The 21,110-nt window shown below is 47.2% G+C and overlaps 1 protein-coding gene across 1 annotated transcript in view; it reads left to right on the top strand.

The window, feature by feature from the left end:
• Window positions 1-2,218: 2,218 nt before the first annotated feature.
• The window catches only part of LOC116953056 (extracellular calcium-sensing receptor-like), an 82,852-nt gene continuing 63,960 nt past the window's right edge, over window positions 2,219-21,110 (top strand). Inside the window, exon 1 of the mRNA XM_032972908.2 lies at window positions 2,219-2,719. The gene's annotated coding sequence lies outside the window, so the exon portion shown is untranslated. The remainder of the gene's footprint in view (window positions 2,720-21,110) is intronic.

Here is a 21,110-nt window from a genome sequence, read left to right on the forward strand (position 1 = left end):
GGAGATGTTTACATTTTACATTTTCTCAAACTAAAAGCTCCGGATAACCTCAACTAATCTTGCTCATGTGGTTATTTCCGTATTTGGCTAATTTATATTCTCGAATTTCATTCGCCTCACTTTTGGTAGCCCGGTGCCCCGAGTTTGATTCCTGGCCCCAGCTAAATATCAGTGACTCGTGATATTATTTTATCCGAACTGGTTCTGGATGCCACCTCCTTCACCAATCTGCTCTAACCAGCATGGCGAAGTGTGGGCAAACAACCTCGATGGGCTGGCGCAGGGTGGGGAAGCCTTCATCCAGCAGTGGAATGACAATGAGCTCTGTGTAAAATCATGAATCAAATACCAGCGCTTCCGAGTAAGCAATGTCGTCAATAATCGCATGGGGATTTTCCTCATTTAGTCCATGGGTGAGTGCAGAAGTCGCTAACCACCTAAGGTAGCAGCAACACTTTAGTCCCACGGCTTTATTTACACGGCCTATACACAGGCTTTATTTGATAACCGCACTCGTTTCAAGCGGTCGTCATATAATGCGCAATTATTGGCCACGTGAAGACATTTTGACCCCGAAAGTGATGCCACTACGGGTGGTCCGGACAATTGAGTGAATTATCTGGTCTGGTCTGGGCTCATGGACTAACAACAGTGCTGAGCTCACCACTCGTTTTGATTAATCGTCCATGCACTTCAGGGTTGCTTCGACACGAGCGGACGTGGTGGTGGTGGTGATTCAGAGGCAAGGGCTCGTGAATCTAAAAAATATTTGTGTAATCCGTTGGGCTAGCCCAGGGGTAGGCAACCAAAATAACAAGAAGAGCCATCTTTTTCGAATTTGCTCAACAGCTCAGTATTTCAAGAGCCACAATTCGTGCGACGGCGAGACGCTGGTGGTCCTTAATACCTGACGTCACGGAGCAGCCATGCAAGAGACACACCGCACGCGGCTGCGGAGCCGCAGGTAGCCCCCTGGGCTCAGCCATCGGACAAAGGCGGCGGTCACCGCATCGTCATCATGATCGTCGTCATCATCATCGTCATCATCTCGATTCAAAGCTTTCGTGACTGCAATGATTCATCTTCTTTGGTTCTTTCGGTAAAGTCACGTAGAATGAGAATAAAATAATAAATTGATAAAATAAAATAACACAATAATATTCTCACGACGTTTCGGCCACAACACAAGCGGCCTTCATCAGGTGAAGGGGCGAGACTGTCTGGTAGGACAGCGCTGGAGTGAAAGAGCCACGTTCAGATCACGGCCTTTAAGCCTCAAATTTCAGCCGTGATCTGAACGTGGCTCTTTCACTCCAGCGCTGTCCTACCAGACAGTCTCGCCCCTTCACCTGCTGAAGGCCGCTTGTGTTGTGGCCGAAACGTCGTGAGAATATTATTGTGTTATTTTATTTTATCAATTTATTATTTTATTCTCATTCTACGTGACTTTACCGAAAGAACCAAAGAAGATCGTCATCATCGTCGTCATCATTATCGTCGTCATCATCATCGTCATCATCATTGTCATCATCATCGTCATCATCGTCGTCATCATCATCGTCATCATCGTCATCATGATCGTCGTCATCATCATCGTCATCATCGTCGTCATCATCATCGTCATTATCATCGTCGACATCGTCGTCATCATCATCATCATGATCGTCGTCATCATCATCGTCATCATCGTCGTCATCATCATCGTCATTATCATCGTCATCGTCATCGCGCACTTTCAGATGCGCTTCTGCGGCCGTCTGGAACGATCTTCCTTCCGATATTGGGAAGCCACTGAAGCTTTGCACTCTGAAATAATGTACATTGAGAACTCTTTTCTTACGAACTGCTTTTAGTGTTTGGTTCGTTGTCCTTCACCCGCACCTCCGATTAGCACGGTTGGCTACGTACGGCGCGAAAGAAGTTCAACATACGCACTAAGGTGGCAGTGCAGCGGGCACTATTACATTTCTTCCCACATTGCAAAGCACTGCTGACAATTTACTTGGCCAAACTGCCCAATAAAGCATGACCCTTGTGAATAGAGGGCTTACTTGGACTCAGGGTTTCCTGGATAAATACATTACATTGATACTAATATATTAAAATCTACATCCACCATGTCTTACATTGTACGTCAGCGGTTCTATGAAGGCGCTCTCTATAAATTCATCCGTTATTGTGCGCTTACCACTGAGCCACTGCTGCAGAACACAGCGTCACACACACCAATACAAGGACAACATCCCTCACCCACACACAAATACTCACACACAAACCTCACTCACTCACACACTAACCTCACTCACAAGACTAAACTCACTCACCCACCTACTCACACTAACACCAACCTCACTCAATCGTCGACTCACACACACACTCACACCAACCTTCGCCCCATCTCTCTCCTCATCCTCCCTCCTCCATCCCCTCCTCCCATCCTTCTCTCAAACCCCCGCCCCATCGCGCCCCTGTCTATAAGCGAGGGGAGCGTGCGCGCCGCTCTGCTGGGACATATCAGAGAAGGCAGCAGCAGCAGCAGCTGAACACGTGCCAAGCCACACACACGGGGCCTCTGCCGCACAACCAGTAGCAGGGCCACCCGTGTGACACGCGGAGAGGAGCTCGGTGCGTCTTCATCTCTCTTCCTGCTCCTCCTGCTCCTCGTCATCCATCCTCCAGAGGCGGGCAGGAATTCCGTTTCGTTACATTTCTGCTGAAGGTGAGCGAGCGCGCGTGAGCGCGCGTGCGTGCGCGTGTGTTGACGCGCGTGTGCGGTAGCGGTGGAGGAGTTGTTGTTCTCGGTCGATATGTTTCTGGAAGGGCTGCGTTGGCTGAGGGTTGTGAGCTTGGTGTTGGGGGCGATCGGCGCCAGGCATGGCCACTGAAGCACCAAGGGACGCCAACTCCAAAGCAACGCTGGGTTGTTTCAGCCTCACGTGTTCCTGTAATCCTGTTAGCGGGTTCATCAAAATTCGATACATCGCGAGAACAAAACAAGACGAGATGCATGCAGAGTTACCGGAACGGCGCGTGTGAGGGTGGGATGGGTGATGGTAGATGGGTGATGGTTGATGGGTGATGGTTGATGGGTGATGATTGATGGTTGGTGGGTGATGGGTGATGGTTGATGGGTGATGGTTGATGGGTGATGGGTGATGGTTGATGGTTGGTGGGTGATGGTTGATGGGTGATGGTTGATGGGTGATGGGTGATGGTTGATGGGTGATGGTTGATGGGTGATGGTTGATGGTTGGTGGGTGATGGGTGATGGTTGATGGGTGATGGTTGATGGGTGATGGTTGATGGTTGATGGGTGATGGTTGATGGTTGATGGGTGATGGTTGATGGGTGATGGTTGATGGTTGATGGGTGGTGGGTGATGGGTGATGGTTGATGGTTGGTGGGTGATGGGTGATGGTTGATGGGTGATGGTTGATGGGTGATGGGTGATGGTTGATGGTTGATGGGTGATGGTTGATGGTTGATGGGTGATGGTTGATGGGTGATGGGTGATGGTTGATGGTTGATGGGTGATGGTTGATGGTTGATGGGTGATGGTTGATGGGTGATGGTTGATGGTTGATGGGTGGTGGGTGATGGGTGATGGTTGATGGTTGATGGGTGGTGGGTGATGGGTGATGGTTGGTGGGTGATGGTTGATGGGTGATGGTTGATGGGTGATGGTTGATGGTTGATGGGTGATGGGTGATGGTTGATGGGTGATGGGTGATGGTTGATGGTTGGTGGGTGATGGTTGATGGTTGATGGGTGATAAGTGATGGGTGATGGTTGGTGGGTGATGGGTGATGGGTGATGGTTGATGGTTAATGGTTGGTGGGTGATGGGTGATGGTTGATGGGTGATGGGTGATGGTTGATGGTTGGTGGGTGATGGGTGATGGTTGATGGTTGATGGTTGGTGGGTGATGGGTGATGGTTGATGGGTGATGGGTGATGGTTGATGGTTGGTGGGTGATGGGTGATGGGTGATGGTTGATGGTTAATGGGTGATAGGTGATGGGTGATGGTTGATGGTTGGTGGGTGATGGGTGATGGTTGATGGGTGATGGTTGATGGTTGATGGGTGATGATTGATGGATAATGGTTGATGGGTGATGGTTGATGGGTGATGGTTGATGGGTGATGGGTGATGGTTGATGGGTGATGGTTGATGGTTGATGGGTGGTGGGTGATGGTTGATGGGTGATGGTTGATGGGTGATGGTTGATGGTTGGTGGGTGATGGGTGATGGTTGATGGGTGATGGTTGATGGGTGATGGGTGATGGTTGATGGGTGATGGTTGATGGGTGATGGTTGATGGGTGATGGGTGATGGTTGATGGGTGATGGTTGATGGGTGATGGTTGATGGTTGATGGGTGATGGTTGATGGGTGATGGTTGATGGGTGATGGGTGATGGTTGATGGGTGATGGTTGATGGGTGGTGGGTGATGGTTGATGGGTGATGGTTGATGGGTGATGGTTGATGGTTGATGGGTGATGGTTGATGGGTGATGGTTGATGGGTGATGGTTGATGGTTGATGGGTGATGGTTGGTGGGTGATGGGCGATGGTTGATGGTTGATGGGTGATGGTTGATGGGTGATGGTTGATGGGTGATGGTTGATGGGTGATGGTTGATGGTTGATGGGTGATGGGTGATGGTTGATGGGTGATGGGTGATGGTTGATGGGTGATGGGTGATGGTTGATGGGTGATGGTTGATGGTTGATGGGTGGTGGGTGATGGTTGATGGGTGATGGTTGATGGGTGATGGTTGATGGTTGATGGGTGGTGGGTGATGGTTGATGGGTGATGGTTGATGGGTGATGGTTGATGGGTGGTGGGTGATGGTTGATGGGTGGTGGGTGATGGGTGATGGTTGATGGGTGATGGTTGATGGGTGATGGTTGATGGGTGATGGGTGATGGTTGATGGGTAATGGGTGATGGTTGATGGGTGATGGTTGATGGGTGGTGGGTGATGGTTGATGATTGATGGGTGATGGTTGATGGGTGATGGTTGATGGGTGATGGGTGATGGTTGATGGGTGATGGTTGATGGGTGATGGTTGATGGGTGATGGTTGATGGGTGATGGTTGATGGTTGATGGGTGATGGTTGATGGGTGATGGTTGATGGTTGATGGGTGATGGTTGATGGGTGATGGTTGATGGTTGATGGGTGATGGGTGATGGCCAGCCAGGGGCTGTCCACTGCTGGATGGGGGTAAACCGCGCACCGCAGCAGTCCCATTCGGTGCGGCGATGTCAAAATCTCGCTCGTGTCTGTGCATCGTCATCGCTCCATCTGTCCCCTCCGCTCCCTCACCAATCTCGTTCATTGGGCACCTTCCTTAGCGTCCCTTCTTGCGATGAGTAATTCCCAAATCCGCTTCTCTTCTCGGGCAGTAAAATGCCCCTCATTTGCCCCTGTTGGACGATCCACGCGTTCGCACCCATTAGACACCACGAGCTTGCCACGAATCGACCGCGATTCCTCGTTGATCTCGTCAAGGAGCACCATGAACCATCGTCATGCCAACTCCCCCGCTTAACCTCGCAGCAGCAGCGGCTTCTGGCTCAGCCATCGGACAAAGGCGGTGGTCACCGCATCATCATCATCGTCGTCGTCGTCGCGCGGCGCTTTCAGATGCGCTGCTGCGGCCGTCTGGAACGCTCTTCCTTCCGATATTAGAAAGCCACTGGAGTTATGCACTTTTAATTAAGCTAGATTGAAAGCTCATTTATTTACAAAACCGTGTTTTGTGTTGAGTTTGTTGTCATTCCCCCGCACCTCCGATTAGCACGGTTGGCTACGTACGGTGCGGAAGAAGTTCACCACGTACACACAGACACACGCACGTCCCTCTGCCTCGGTCTATTCTGAGCACGCATCTCGGTCCGCATGGCGCTTCGCTCACCTGCCAGATTTTCTGCACGTATTTCTTCTGATCCACGTCCAACAGCCGCCATCGTTAACACACCCAGAAATCATAATTCACGTCGTTGCTGAGAATGTAACAGCCTTGCAAAAGAGGTCAGCAGATAACGTCTCCTGCTTGTGCCCGCCTCTCCACACAGTAAAGTAAAATCACGCGTTACACAAATCATTATCTTGTTGTTTGCGTTATGCATTGCATAACTTCGCGTCGAATTAGGACCCTCCTTATCTCAAGGAAGAAGGGGCTCTGGCAACTCACCAACAACGATTGAAGCAATCCCCACTCTGATGCTGAGAGCAAGCTGTGTCTACTTGTGTAAAGAAAACTTTGATGTGTCTACATGTGTAAAGACAACTTTGATGTGTCTACTTGTGTAAAGACAACTTTGATGTGTCTACTTGTGTAAAGACAACTTTGATGTGTCTACTTGTGTAAAGACAACGTTGATGTGTCTACTTGTGTAAAGACAACTTTGATGTGTCTACATGTGTAAAGACAACTTTGATGTGTCTACTTGTGTAAAGACAACTTTGATGTGTCTACATGTGTAAAGACAACTTGATGTGTCTACTTGTGTAAAGACAACTTTGATGTGTCTACATGTGTAAAGACAACTTTGATGTGTCTACATGTGTAGAGACAACTTTGATGTGTCTACTTGTGTAAAGACAACTTTGATGTGTCTACTTGTGTAAAGACAACTTTGATTGTCTACATGTGTAAAGACAACTTTGATGTGTCTACATGTGTAAAGACAACTTTGATGTGTCTACATGTGTAAAGACAACTTGATGTGTCTACTTGTGTAAAGACAACTTTGATGTGTCTACATGTGTAAAGACAACTTTGATGTGTCTACATGTGTAAAGACAACTTTGATGTGTCTACATGTGTAAAGACAACTTGATGTGTCTACTTGTGTAAAGACAACTTGATGTGTCTACATGTGTAAAGACAACTTTGATGTGTCTACTTGTGTAAAGACAACTTGATGTGTCTACATGTGTAAAGACAACTTTGATGTGTCTACTTGTGTAAAGACAACTTTGATGTGTCTACATGTGTAAAGACAACTTTGATGTGTCTACTTGTGTAAAGACAACTTTGATGTGTCTACTTGTGTAAAGACAACTTGATGTGTCTACTTGTGTAAAGACAACTTTGATGTGTCTACTTGTGTAAAGACAACTTTGATGTGTCTACTTGTGTAAAGACAACTTTGATGTGTCTACATGTGTGTCAAGACAACTTTGATGTGTCTACATGTGTAAAGACAACTTGATGTGTCTACATGTGTAAAGACAACTTTGATGTGTCTACATGTGTAAAGACAACTTTGATGTGTCTACATGTGTAAAGACAACTTTGATGTGTCTACTTGTGTAAAGACAACTTTGATGTGTCTACATGTGTAAAGACAACTTGATGTGTCTACTTGTGTAAAGACAACTTTGATGTGTCTACATGTGTAAAGACAACTTTGATGTGTCTACATGTGTAGAGACAACTTTGATGTGTCTACTTGTGTAAAGACAACTTTGATGTGTCTACTTGTGTAAAGACAACTTTGATTGTCTACATGTGTAAAGACAACTTTGATGTGTCTACATGTGTAAAGACAACTTTGATGTGTCTACATGTGTAAAGACAACTTGATGTGTCTACTTGTGTAAAGACAACTTTGATGTGTCTACATGTGTAAAGACAACTTTGATGTGTCTACATGTGTAAAGACAACTTTGATGTGTCTACATGTGTAAAGACAACTTGATGTGTCTACTTGTGTAAAGACAACTTGATGTGTCTACATGTGTAAAGACAACTTTGATGTGTCTACTTGTGTAAAGACAACTTGATGTGTCTACATGTGTAAAGACAACTTTGATGTGTCTACTTGTGTAAAGACAACTTTGATGTGTCTACATGTGTAAAGACAACTTTGATGTGTCTACTTGTGTAAAGACAACTTTGATGTGTCTACTTGTGTAAAGACAACTTGATGTGTCTACTTGTGTAAAGACAACTTTGATGTGTCTACTTGTGTAAAGACAACTTTGATGTGTCTACATGTGTAAAGACAACTTTGATGTGTCTACTTGTGTAAAGACAACTTTGATGTGTCTACTTGTGTAAAGACAACTTTGATGTGTCTACTTGTGTAAAGACAACGTTGATGTGTCTACTTGTGTAAAGACAACTTTGATGTGTCTACATGTGTAAAGACAACTTTGATGTGTCTACTTGTGTAAAGACAACTTTGATGTGTCTACATGTGTAAAGACAACTTGATGTGTCTACTTGTGTAAAGACAACTTTGATGTGTCTACATGTGTAAAGACAACTTTGATGTGTCTACTTGTGTAAAGACAACTTTGATGTGTCTACTTGTGTAAAGACAACTTTGATTGTCTACATGTGTAAAGACAACTTTGATGTGTCTACATGTGTAAAGACAACTTTGATGTGTCTACATGTGTAAAGACAACTTGATGTGTCTACTTGTGTAAAGACAACTTTGATGTGTCTACATGTGTAAAGACAACTTTGATGTGTCTACATGTGTAAAGACAACTTTGATGTGTCTACATGTGTAAAGACAACTTGATGTGTCTACTTGTGTAAAGACAACTTTGATGTGTCTACATGTGTAAAGACAACTTTGATGTCTACATGTGTAAAGACAACTTTGATGTGTCTACATGTGTAAAGACAACTTTGATGTGTCTACATGTGTAAAGACAACTTTGATGTGTCTACATGTGTAAAGACAACTCTGATGTGTCTAATTGTGTAAAGACAACTTTGATGTGTCTACTTGTGTAAAGACAACTTTGATGTGTCTACTTGTGTAAAGACAACTTTGATGTGTCTACTTGTGTAAAGACAACTTTGATGTGTCTACATGTGTAAAGACAACGTTGATATGTCTACATGTGTAAAGACAACTTTGATGTGTCTACTTGTGTAAAGACAACTTTGATTGTCTACATGTGTAAAGACAACTTTGATGTGTCTACATGTGTAAAGACAACTTTGATGTGTCTACATGTGTAAAGACAACTTTGATGTGTCTACTTGTGTAAAGACAACTTTGATGTGTCTACATGTGTAAAGACAACTTTGATGTGTCTACTTGTGTAAAGACAACTTTGATGTGTCTACATGTGTAAAGACAACTTGATGTGTCTACATGTGTAAAGACAACTTTGATGTGTCTACTTGTGTAAAGACAACTTGATGTGTCTACTTGTGTAAAGACAACTTTGATGTGTCTACATGTGTAAAGACAACTTTGATGTGTCTACTTGTGTAAAGACAACTTGATGTGTCTACTTGTGTAAAGACAACTTTGATGTGTCTACATGTGTAAAGACAACTTGATGTGTCTACTTGTGTAAAGACAACTTTGATGTGTCTACATGTGTAAAGACAACTTTGATGTGTCGACTTGTGTAAAGACAACTTTGATGTGTCTACTTGTGTAAAGACAACTTTGATGTGTCGACTTGCTTTCCGTGGAGAGACCGGCATGCCAAGGAGGCCTGGTGTCAACTTAACCATCCAGTTAACAGACAGGCGAGCAGTGTAGAGTTAAAGGAATGCGTAAAAACATAACCGTGCCCGATATTCACCCCTGGGAGTCTTAATAGTCTATATTTACCCACGAGTCTTTGGACAGACGGGATTCAAGGAATCGATGGTTGTCCTGCCATCCCCATGGACATTCAAGGCTACAACATTCGGCTTAGCTTCGTGACGCAGAGCGACTTGGTCGGAGCTGTACATTCACTTGAGACCCTTGCCTTCGATGTATTCACCAGATGATGATCACAAAGAGCCCCCTCATAGCCTTCACGGGATGTTAGGACGAGTGCTATGAGGCAGGCACCGTACGTGCTGGGGTGAGTTTGCCAGCACGTCTCCCGAGTGGCGAAGTTTACACATCACACCCGGCACTATTCATTTAAGGGACGGAATTGTTTCAGGTAATCCTCGCTGTCGTTGGGGGCAGTGAGCGGCAATAGAAAAACACACCACGCACATACAATGTGGGTCAATAAACTGTTATTAAACGTAACTAATTGTCAGAGCTGTGAAGAAATCCGCGTCTTGCCTCCTCACAGTCGTTCCATGGCTAAACGCTTTGTAAGGATGGAGCTGTTTGCGTGCGTGCACAACTCATCTGGATGCACATTCTACACGCAGCGGCCTCGCCAGCCCCACGTTGAGGTGGTCACCGTTACCACGCCACCATCGCCACGTGGTGATGGGGGACATCGACATGTTGGGCCAGATGGCTCTCTCGTTTATCCGCGGCACTTTTATCTAATCCATCGCGGCTTTTGCGCACGGCCGGTTCTGTCTGGGTCGGCGATCCCGTATTCATGCCCGGCACATCACATCCAGTATACCCACCTATGGCTGTGGCCACTGCTCAGGTGCCTGCTCTGGGCTCGAGCTACCATCGACGTGGAAAACTTTGAGCGGCTAAGCCCAGGGCGTACTACTAACGACACACACACACAAGGTACGATGTACAAACACGTGCGGCTGGAACATTGGGAATTTATATTGAGCATTATTCCTACCTGCATACAGAGTAATTTACGGCCTTGTTATCGATCCACTGCTGGATGAAGGCCTCTCAACAGCTTTCGGTCATGCGTGTTGTTTGACCATACTTCACCACGCGGGTGAAGGGGAGGGGCGAGAGGTGGGATGGGAGGGTGCCAGGGATCGCTTCAAGATGTCACTCGCCGTTGATGTGAGTCGTGGCCAGGAACCTAACTGGGGTAGCTGGTTACCATATCGCAGTGCGCTAACCACTGCCCCACCGCTCGGGCACGCTGCCCGTAGAGTCCCACAGGCGGTACAAAGCACAGCAGTCGCCTGCCCCTTCCCACATTAGGAAGCCGTTGGAGCCATGCACTCTCTAAACCGAGATTGTTTAGTTTGTGTGTTTTCCTTTCACCTCCGGTGAGCGCAGTTGGCTACGTACGGTGCGAAAGAAGTTCAGCATGCATACACACTCACGCCAATTGCTCGCGAAGTTAGCTGTGAAATCTCTGGTCGTCGTGGTGGGGGGCTCGTTGGCGTCTCTCCCATTCCCCTTCAACACCACGGACCACGGCAGTTGGCCAGCGCCAAGTGGCTGCGGCACTGCTGATGAAGGTGGCGCATTGCGAACTCCTCAAAGTGACCCAGCGCTCCCCTTCATTATACATTCCCCGCGCTCCTCTGAAGCTCATTACAATTGAAACACCTCCGCCCTCAAATATGCTTCGACTATTCAGGTTAATGCCGCCCTGCGCCACCTGCACCACTACACGTGCACAGCGGGTACGAATTATGTAAAACGCCAAACAATAACATCAGCTTTAGCATTGAATGCCCCCTTCAGTAATGTGTGTGCATGCATGGGGAGTTGGTAGAGCATGGATAACATCAGCGACTGACAACCCGAAGTCGGTCTTGAGCCTCCCTTAGGTCGACACAGACTCAAAATCAGTGCCTGGTGCGGCGTCTAAACACCGAGACTTAGGAAAGGCAATCGGGGGGGGTGGTGGTCACCCATCCCATCATGCGCCGTGTTGGTGTTCATAGGTAGGGGGGATATTTGTCTTTGTGTATGACAGAGTGTGTCAGTACGTGAATGTGGGCCACAGTGTGTGTGTGAATATGGAAGTGAATGAGTGTGTGAATGAGGGCGTGTGCAAATATTGCAGATAAATAAATGACATTGTGATGCAAGGTGTAACGCAGCGACATAGCACTGGCGATCTTGCCCAAGAAACTGTCGAGTGCAGTTAAAGTTAACTCCCTCGCCTGGTATACAGGAGGTGCAACACACCATGTGGTTGTTGTGTCACACACCACGTGGTTGTTGTGTTACACACCACGTGGTTGTTGTGTTACACACCAGGTGGTTGTGGTGTTACACACCACGTGGTTGTGGTGTTACACACCAGGTGGTTGTTGTGTTACACACCACGTGGTTGTTGTGTTACACACCACGTGGTTGTTGTGTTACACACCACGTGGTTGTTGTGTTACACACCACGTGGTTGTTGTGTTACACACCACGTGGTTGTTGTGTTACACACCACGTGGTTGTTGTGTCACACACCACGTGGTTGTTGTGTTACACACCAGGTGGTTGTTGTGTCACACACCACGTGGTTGTTGTGTTACACACCTGAGCATCAATCGGGGGGGGGGAGGGGGGGGGCTCTAATTAGGGCCTTGAGCCCACATTATTTTCCGGGTGCCTCTCTTTCAATTCAGAAAATCCCAGCGACATTACCAAGGACATGAAGGCAAGAGATCGACATGTAATGAGATAAGAGAAATGTTCTTAACAAACAATAGATATCGTGAAGTGAGACAGATATATAGACGAGAAATCTTCATCCGCATTTGCATGTTAACTTGCTTGTTATATCCATTAGGATTTATATTTGAGCTCAGGGCCCCTCGATCCACTTGGGGCCCGACGCTTTTGCTTGGTTTGTTTAATTATTCGCACCGCGACTGCCTGTCGTAGAAACATGGAAATTTCCACGGCTGCCTTCGGTGTCTGTAGCCCTCGCTTTTGTAGAGCTGCACCAATGCGGCTTTCAGTGCAGAGTCATTTACCGTGACACCGCCGCTGATAATTCATCACGACCACGAAGCACGGTATCCCACTTCTCTCTCGTAAACCTTTCTCGTTTGGGCATTTGTCACGCTCACGAGCCGCTCGCGAGGTCCGGGCGGTGTCCGTGGCTCGCCCTGTGGCACGATGACAACGCGACGCCGAAAGTTGTCCGCGGAGAGTCACCAGAAGGAACGAATTAACAACGCTCAGTCATTCGGCCCTTTGCTTCCTTCATCACGTCGATTTTTTTTCGCGTAAAAATGTTGGCTTTCGTGGCATTTTCTTACAAGAAAAATAACATATCCCGTGTAACATGAATCCCATTGTGTAGCTGTGTTCACAGACGCAACAAAAAAAACACCCTCCGATGACTAGATCACATCACACAGAGCACCCTCTGGAGCCTAACGGGACAAGAAGGACCTCACGCCAACTGGCGAAATTACAGCCAAATTCTGGCAGGAACCAGAGTCTTGAAGATGCCACAGTGGCCTGATAAGCCATTTCCTTCCCTGCCTCCCTAATCTTTTTTGATTCGCATGTGTTTGTGTCCCTATTAGACTAACGTATAGAGCTTACTTGCACAAGAACCTCGCAGTTGTTTGGCGTTTCTTGCTATCAGATCACGTTTGCATTGAGTTTTTTCTTCTCTAAATTCGCGTGTGTTTTGTTTATGGCCGTCAAATACATCGTTTGCTAGTTGCGAAATATATTTCACGGGCACCATTTACTCATTCTCTGCGATATTCATGTTTTTTTTTTATTTTGCGTTTGTTGCTTCTGTGCTGACGCACCACGGAGTTCCCTTGTAAAATAGACGGGCAATTGGCTAAAGTGCATAATCTGCGTAACAAATCAAATAACCTCCCTCTCCCTGCTTCGCGTTGGCCTGGGCAGAGATGCGTCGACCAAGTTCAAGCTGATTTTGTGTAACCGGGTGAGAAGGCAAGAGACCAGGATGAGTCCCATTTGCAAGAGTGACCTCGCTCACCAACTTTACAAAAGCAAAGCAATTACAAAGTAGCAGTGAAGCGATTAAGAAATCAAAACCAAAACAACTGTTCTAGATTTAAAGCTTTCGTGACTGCTAGGATCCATACTCTTTGGTTCTATTGGGTAAAGTCACGCCTTATTTTCACCTACGTGACTTTACCCAATAGAACCAAAGAGTACAAAACGACAGTGTTAGTTCTTTTTGTCGATCGGCTTGTCCTGGCGAGGATCGTGGCAGCAGCACGTTGAGTAGAGCGGTCCAGACCTCACCTTTCCCTGCGTTTTATGACAAATCGAAAATACTGCACAAACATGGATTCGTGCGAAGTAATGGATTCCCCCGTGCTGTGTAAGTTGGCTCGGGAAGATTCATGTTAGGCCGATCATCGTACAATTACAAAGTTACGGAAACGTTAACCAGATCTCGGGTGACTATTGTACTGATATGTAAACAGACAAGGGTGTACGAAGTTAAACGCAATTACAAGTGAAGTTATTGCAAATAATCGACAGCTCGGCATCAAATTGTGATCTATATATGGGAGAGTAAGCAGGGATTTGTTTGAAACGATGGAATTCCAGGTGTTAGGGGCATTGACAGAGAATTAATGAGACCCACTCGAGTGTTGTCCTTTGGTACGACCACTCTGATGTTGTAGGGCGTCTCAAGAGTGATGATGATTTTGGTTCCTGAATAAACACTGTGGGAAGGTAAGGGACCGAGACATCTGTGTTTGTCATATAAAGGGATCAAGATGATCTTGGCCCGACGAATCTCCCTGCGAGTTGAAAGAGGCGGTGAGAGCCGGTCTCAGGGTGAAGATCACAGTGATGTCGTTCGTTTGTAATATAGAGCATGAGGCAGAAGGATTTTGCAAATACAACGTGGCTGTAGAGGTTGTTTAGCGAGATGTTAACTACCTCGCCTGGTATGCAGGAGGTCGTGGGTTTGATGCCGACCCTGACGCCTGTATTGTGGAGTTTGCGTGTCTCTCTCCCCATGGTCGAGTGTTTTTTTTTTATCCGGATCCTCCAGTTTTTCCCTCCACATTTAGAAACAACACGCGTTTAGAGTATTTGGCTACTATACATTTCTACGTGATAAGCCACATCGTTGAGCTATCAATTGTGGCCAGGTTGCGTCTGAACAAATAGCCGTATAGCTCAGTTGGCCTCACCTGGTAAAATAAAAAAAATAGTTCAGTTTCTACATTTGTATCTGATGTCAGCGAGGCCTTGTGTAGGCATGAAGGTTTATATCTCGTCAAGAAGCATAAACCATCACGCAAGCGCTGGTCATCCTCGCAGTGGCTTTTGGCGAATCATCTAACAAAGACGCTCACTGCATCGCGTGCTGTCAGATGCACTGCAACGCTCTTTCTTCCGACATCAATATAATAAATGTACTCAATATTATATTGATGTAATTTAGACTTAGGTTTTTTTTGCACATCGGTTTGCTGTATGATAGTTGAGTTATTGCAGCCCCTTTGGCGTCCATGCACTAGGTGCCTCTGTGGATGTGTAGGCTTTGACTTTAACATAGCTATTTCTGTGACCAGTCACAAGCTAATCCCTTAACTGTTTCAATCCTAAATTCTCCTGTTTGATATGTAAACCCCTTTGTCAAGGTGCCTCACTTCTCTCAACCAGCTTAAAAGACGCTGCAAATCTTAGCAGCGTTCATTAAAGCCCTGTCGTCACGACAGGTTTGTTCCTTTCACCTGAAGAAGGCCACTTGTGTTGTGGCCGAAACGTCGTGAGAATTTTATTGTTTTATTTTATTATTTTATTCTCATTCTACGTGACTTTACCGAAAGAACCAAAGAAGATGAATCCTTGCAGTCACGAAAGCTTTAAATCGAAATATCAGTTCGTATTGAGATCGTAATCGGCACAACAAGCTGATGACCGTACTCTCCGGGTTTTCAAGATGCTCGGGAAAGTAAGACACGCGCTACAATTGTGCTCGGTGTCAATGAAAGGATACACATCTGGAGTGCCCAGAAGCACTTCAAGGCAATGTAAATAATGACCCCATCTTTTGCTCTAAATGCATGGGGGGGGGGGGGGAAGTTCGTGTTATAATCCGGGGAATACGGTAACGCCAACAAATCCCCATCTTATCCATCACTCTCTCCTCTCATTTCACTACATCGCCTTTTTGTCCACATTTCTCTTACTTGACGATGTCTCGGTCGAGGTGCTGCTGCTGCTGCTGTTGCTGGCCCACTTAGTTCAGCAGCTGACCGGTAGGAGCGGCCGGGCGGTGGCGGTGCTGCCGCTGAGCGTGGCCTGCAATCCGGCACTGTGGAGGCGAGGGTTTGTGGATCACCGCACAGATTTTGTGAAACTCTCTTCCCGTGCGCGTCGAGAAGATGCCGTACCCTGGCTCGCCAGGAGAAGGCGATGCAGCAAGTGGACTGATAGCCATCTCTTCCCATCTGTATTCGCATCGAGCGTTGCTCCCTCACGCGCGTGGGGTTTCGTATAATAAACATGCGCATCATTCATTGACTGAAAACATCTTACGAATAATAACCCAATGTAGCGACAGGACCCTCCTGCGAAAGTACTACTCAGTGTGACTTTCCTGGATAATTAAGTAACACATAGTGATGAAAAAGCTCAAATTGCCAAATTACCTCAATGATTTATCACGGTGGTAATCATTAACCTCTATAGAAGCAGAAATATATATATTTTATGGTAGGCCACCTTCCGCCTTGGAATTCCTAAAATCCCAGCTGAATGGCCGTAGAGGAAAAATATAAAATCTGTGAGGTGATCCATCAACGCTCACCTCCACAGTACCGGGTTGCAGGCCACGCTCAGCATCAGCATCGCCACCGCCCGGCCGCTCCTACCGGTCAGCTGCTGAACTAAGTGGGCCAGCAACAGCAGCAGCAGCACCACCACCGCCGCCGGCCTCTCATCGAACCTCGACCAGCGGAGCTCGTTAGGGATCGGTGGGGCGTTGATCGTGGTGCTCGCAGCCGGTTCAATCTGCCGGCCACACGTGAACGCCACCACCCCCCCTCCATCTCGCAACCTCCCCGCAGCGGAACAGAGCGAGCGGATCGTTCTCTCCCTGAGCAAACAGAACACTGGGGCAACACCGGGGTTCGCGTTTTGCTTCCGGACGCGTGCGCAATATGCCAGCGTCAAGCGCAGTGAGGCTGCGGCAGCCGCAGCAGGCAGGCAGACGCCAGCATCATTGTTGTAATCATTTCTGACTTGATGTCACGCGGTCACACGAGTGTAAAACACAGTTCCACGGAGATAGCAGCAGCACGCTAGACTCACAACGTGTTTACAAGACAACCGTTAACACTGTGAATGTGTAATAAACTGGCACATAGACCAACTCGTTTTGTCATTAGTTTCAACTGGTGGTGTTCTTTGTGTTAATGGATTTGCAGGTGCGAGCGAGCGTGTTGTCAGTTGAACATTGGGTGAGCTGATGATTCACATCAGATTCAATTAAACGTGAGCATTCTGCCGAGGCATATAATTGGGCACAGTAATCTCATAGCCACTCGAATTATGGATTATATTCCAGTGATACATTGAGCTTGGCGTTAAATTGAAGTAATTGTGCGTTCTTAAACAAAAAAATAAAACAGCTCCCGATATGCAATTGCGAAATGTGGCATCGAATCAGGAAATGTAAAATGCACTTTTCACTAACCGGGCGTGTAATGATCCATTGTTATTATCAGCAGCCATGGTCTATGCACTGCTGAATGAAGGCCTCACCGTGCCGGTCTCGTCGCTGTGTCTCGGTGGTGGTGAGCATCCACTTGAGTTTATTCCCTCCTTTGACTGCTATTCCATCATTAGAGTTGACCTCCAGCCATTATTATCATCATCATCATCATCCCTTCTCGTGAAGGATTTTTGTGCAAACCCACATACTTAAAAAATGTTTAGACCAAATCTCTAATAATTAATTGACTCAAATCCAAGTAAGTATTACGTTCCCAATAAACACAGCGACTGATTGTGCACGTAACAATGCGTTGTTTTATATTGATGGGCATAGTGTGCGTGCGTTGAGGGGGAGCGGTAGCGTAGTGGTTAGCGCTACGAACCAGGCGACCCAAGTTCGATTCCCGCTGACGGCCAACACCGGTGACGATTATCTGAAGCGGTCATGGGCCTCCCCTAGGTCGACTCAGATGAGTACCTGGTGCGGTGTATCAACATCACCACTGGGGAGGCAAAGGCGGTCGGGCGTTTTGTTGGCCACCCACGGCCTTCATAGGTGCTCACGAACAGCACTTACCCCAACAGTCTGTTAAGGCAATATGGGGGATTTGTCTTGAATGCGTAAAGAGTTTCCGTTAACCCTGCAACCGAATGGCAGCCAAATGTAGACAAAAAAACTGCAATAAATTTTTGAACCGAATCGTAAGCTCAAAAAACTGTACCTAATCATGACGGGTGTAGGGGGGTGGCTGAGACTTGAACCCCCTAATGCAGCCCAGTGAGTTGATATTTCTATCTCACTGCCTCTCGCAGTCGCTGAGTGAGTGCCCAGTTGCCTCGCAGTCGATGCGGCGCAGGGATGAGTTCACGGTGTGCAGCTACGGCGAGGTCACACGCACGCACGCACTAAACAACATTCAATAAAGATTTGCTGGGAACCAGTCTGAGCCAGAGCGAGCAACTGCGCAGGAGGGAGTCTTGGCGGCCAGCGTTGACCAACTCCGATTGGCTGTGCTGGGGTGTCACATTCGCGGCTTCGCACACCTCAAAGGTAAAGGTGCAGGCCCTGCAGTTGCCTGCTGGGTGAAATCGTTAGCCACTCGGAGTAAAAGCACGAGGTGGCGGCGTGTATCGCCTGCGCCGCACCGCCCACGAGCACGATTGTCTACGTACGGTGCAGAAGAAGTTCAACGCGGGTACCCACATGCAGATGGACTCGCCACAGTTAGGCCGATCGGCAGACATGTTTGTAAGTGCCGGGGTGGAGTGTGGGTGCCCTCCACCGCTCCCCAGGTCTGGCGAGCATGAAAGAACGAGTCGGCTTCTGACCTTCACTCGAATCGTCATGCTGACAGAGCCATTACTGGGGATCGTATCCATGTCACTAACTCTCTCCCGTTCACCCGTTCCTCAATGCTAACCACCTCTAATTCTCATCTGAGCTGTTTATCATATTTCATCGCAGCTGTTCATTAGTGCGTCGTTCAGTGTCTCATAAATGACCCAGGCAGCGAGAGCTGCCACCGCGAGGATATCTCTTCTATGTGGTCCACGCATCGGCGTTGTGACGCGCTCCAATCGGGGCCAATCGTTTATCGCTGCGGGATCGGAGTTTGGAGTTTGGAGTTTGCAGCTGAGATCGTCTAATCGAGGGAGAGCTCCGGACGCCAAGATCGGAGTCCCCTTGGCATGAGCGACCCGGTTCTCCAAAACGACGAGCTCACGGTGAATCAAGTATGGTACTATGCTGTACAGCGCACGGAACAACGATGAATCAGCGCAAAGAGCAACCGTGCGTCACGTGATAAATCGAAAATATTGCAAAAAAACGTCGAACAATGTTAAGGTCCCGGTCGCGTAAGTCGCCAACATGTTTCCGAACGCGGCGCACCACATCGAGCATGCCTCTCGCTGCGGCTGTGGCTCCTGGGAGTGCGTGGAACACACTCAGGAGTCGCCACAGCTGTTGGTAGGCTGCAGTTATCGTCAGCTTGTTTGGCAGCTGCTGCTGCTGCTAGCAGCTGCTGCTGTCGGCCCCCCTTGTTGGATTTAGTTCCAACTGAGTGCCCCCCTCTGCCTGACCCAACGTGGTTCTGAGAAATAATATATGAATAATGAACATCAACATTTTAACCAATGCTCCACTTCGTGAGGTATCCCAACCAGAGAGTAACTGTAAGCAAACAAGAAGGAAATCAACAAACAATGTCCACGCATGACGTAGCTCGTTCGTGCTCGCCGGTGACTCTTGGAAACCACTTTGCTGACGATCAGTGAGTCGAGAAACGTCTTCACCACCCTTCCAGGTTACCGTGTGGATTCACATGTTATCCTCGTCGTTTTATATTGGCAGATTCACACGTGATTATTAAACAGTGGCTCTCATGTTGCATATAATAATAGGGGTTTTTACCCTTTTTTCTGGCAACAAAACTGAAACCTTTTTACAAGGATTCATGTCTACATTAACCACAATGCCTGCAGTATGGACCAATCAGTTTCAAGGACAATGCATATATTATCATAGTATGTTTTTTGTTTGCATTTTGACTGCAGGTATTGTGGTTAATGCAGACATGAATCCTTGTAAAAAGGTTTCAGTTTTGTTGCCAGAAAAAAAGGGGGAAAACCCTATTATTACATTTTGGTACTGGCAACGGAGGTCTAATGATGTTTCAAATAATTTAACACATTTATAAATCACCTCAAGTACCCTCTGGGACATTGCAACGTAGCCCCAGGGGTCGGCATACCCCTGGTTGAGAACCACGGGTATACTGGATGTGGTGTGCCAGATGCAGAAATATTTCCTGTGTCGCTTGGTAGTCACGTGGAGTAGGCGGCACGTGACCCATAGCGACTCGCGTAGACACAGCCATTGCCTGCGGTATCCTGGATGTGGTATCCTGCAGGCGGCGAGATGTGAACTCCCTCGCCTGGTATACAGGAGATCGTGGGTTCGATCCCAACGCTGACGCCTGCTGTATATTTGGAGTATGCATGTTCTCCCCGTGATCGCGTAGATTTTTCTCCGGGTCCTCCGGTTTTCCCCTCCACATTTAGAATCAACATGCGCCTCAAGTATGTGGCTCCTATGAATGTACACACGATAAGCAACTTCTTTCAGCTGTCGTTTGTGGCCAGGTCACTTCTGAAAATGAGCAAAATAGTTCAGTGGGCCTTACCTGGTAAATTAGAAGATAGTTTTAGGATACTCTACATGATGTATGGCACAATAGCCACGCTGCTACTGCTCATTGCATCGTTTGTTTGGATCCAGCTCAATACCCAGCGGCGGTTATTTGTAGGGAAAATGGAATGGTGAGTGAATGGGGCGCTGAGGCATATCCAATTGCCTAATGGTGTTGGCGAATAAGAGTGAATGCTCGACCAATTAGGCAAATTGCAGTTTGTTTTTTCATGGCAGGCAAATCCATTGCAAATACACGCCCCAGAGCATTAAATATACACTCCCCGCTACCGGTTGGGCCACATGTGTATCGACTGTGTTTATATTTGGAGTTTGCATGTCTCTCTCTCTCTCCACGTGGTCGCGTGGATTTTTCTCCGGATCCTCCAGTTTTTCCCTCCGTGCTTAGATTCAGCACGCGTTTAGAGTATTTCGCTGCTATAGATTTCCACATGATAAGCCACTTCGTTGAGCTATCATTTGTGGCCAGGTCGCTTCTGAAAAAGAGCTACATAGCTCGGTGGGCCTTACCTGATCAAACAAAAAAATCAGTTGTTAGTTCATGAAGATCTAAGTTGTGCGCGTGTTAAGGGGAGCAGAGAGCTCCTTAGAGTAGCAAGCACTGAGAATCACTGAC

The sequence above is a fragment of the Petromyzon marinus genome, chromosome 49 (assembly GCF_048934315.1).
Source record: "Petromyzon marinus isolate PM22_M1 ecotype Great Lakes invasive population chromosome 49, UKy_Petmar_22M1.pri1.0, whole genome shotgun sequence".
Classification (NCBI taxonomy): Eukaryota; Metazoa; Chordata; class Hyperoartia; order Petromyzontiformes; family Petromyzontidae; genus Petromyzon; species Petromyzon marinus.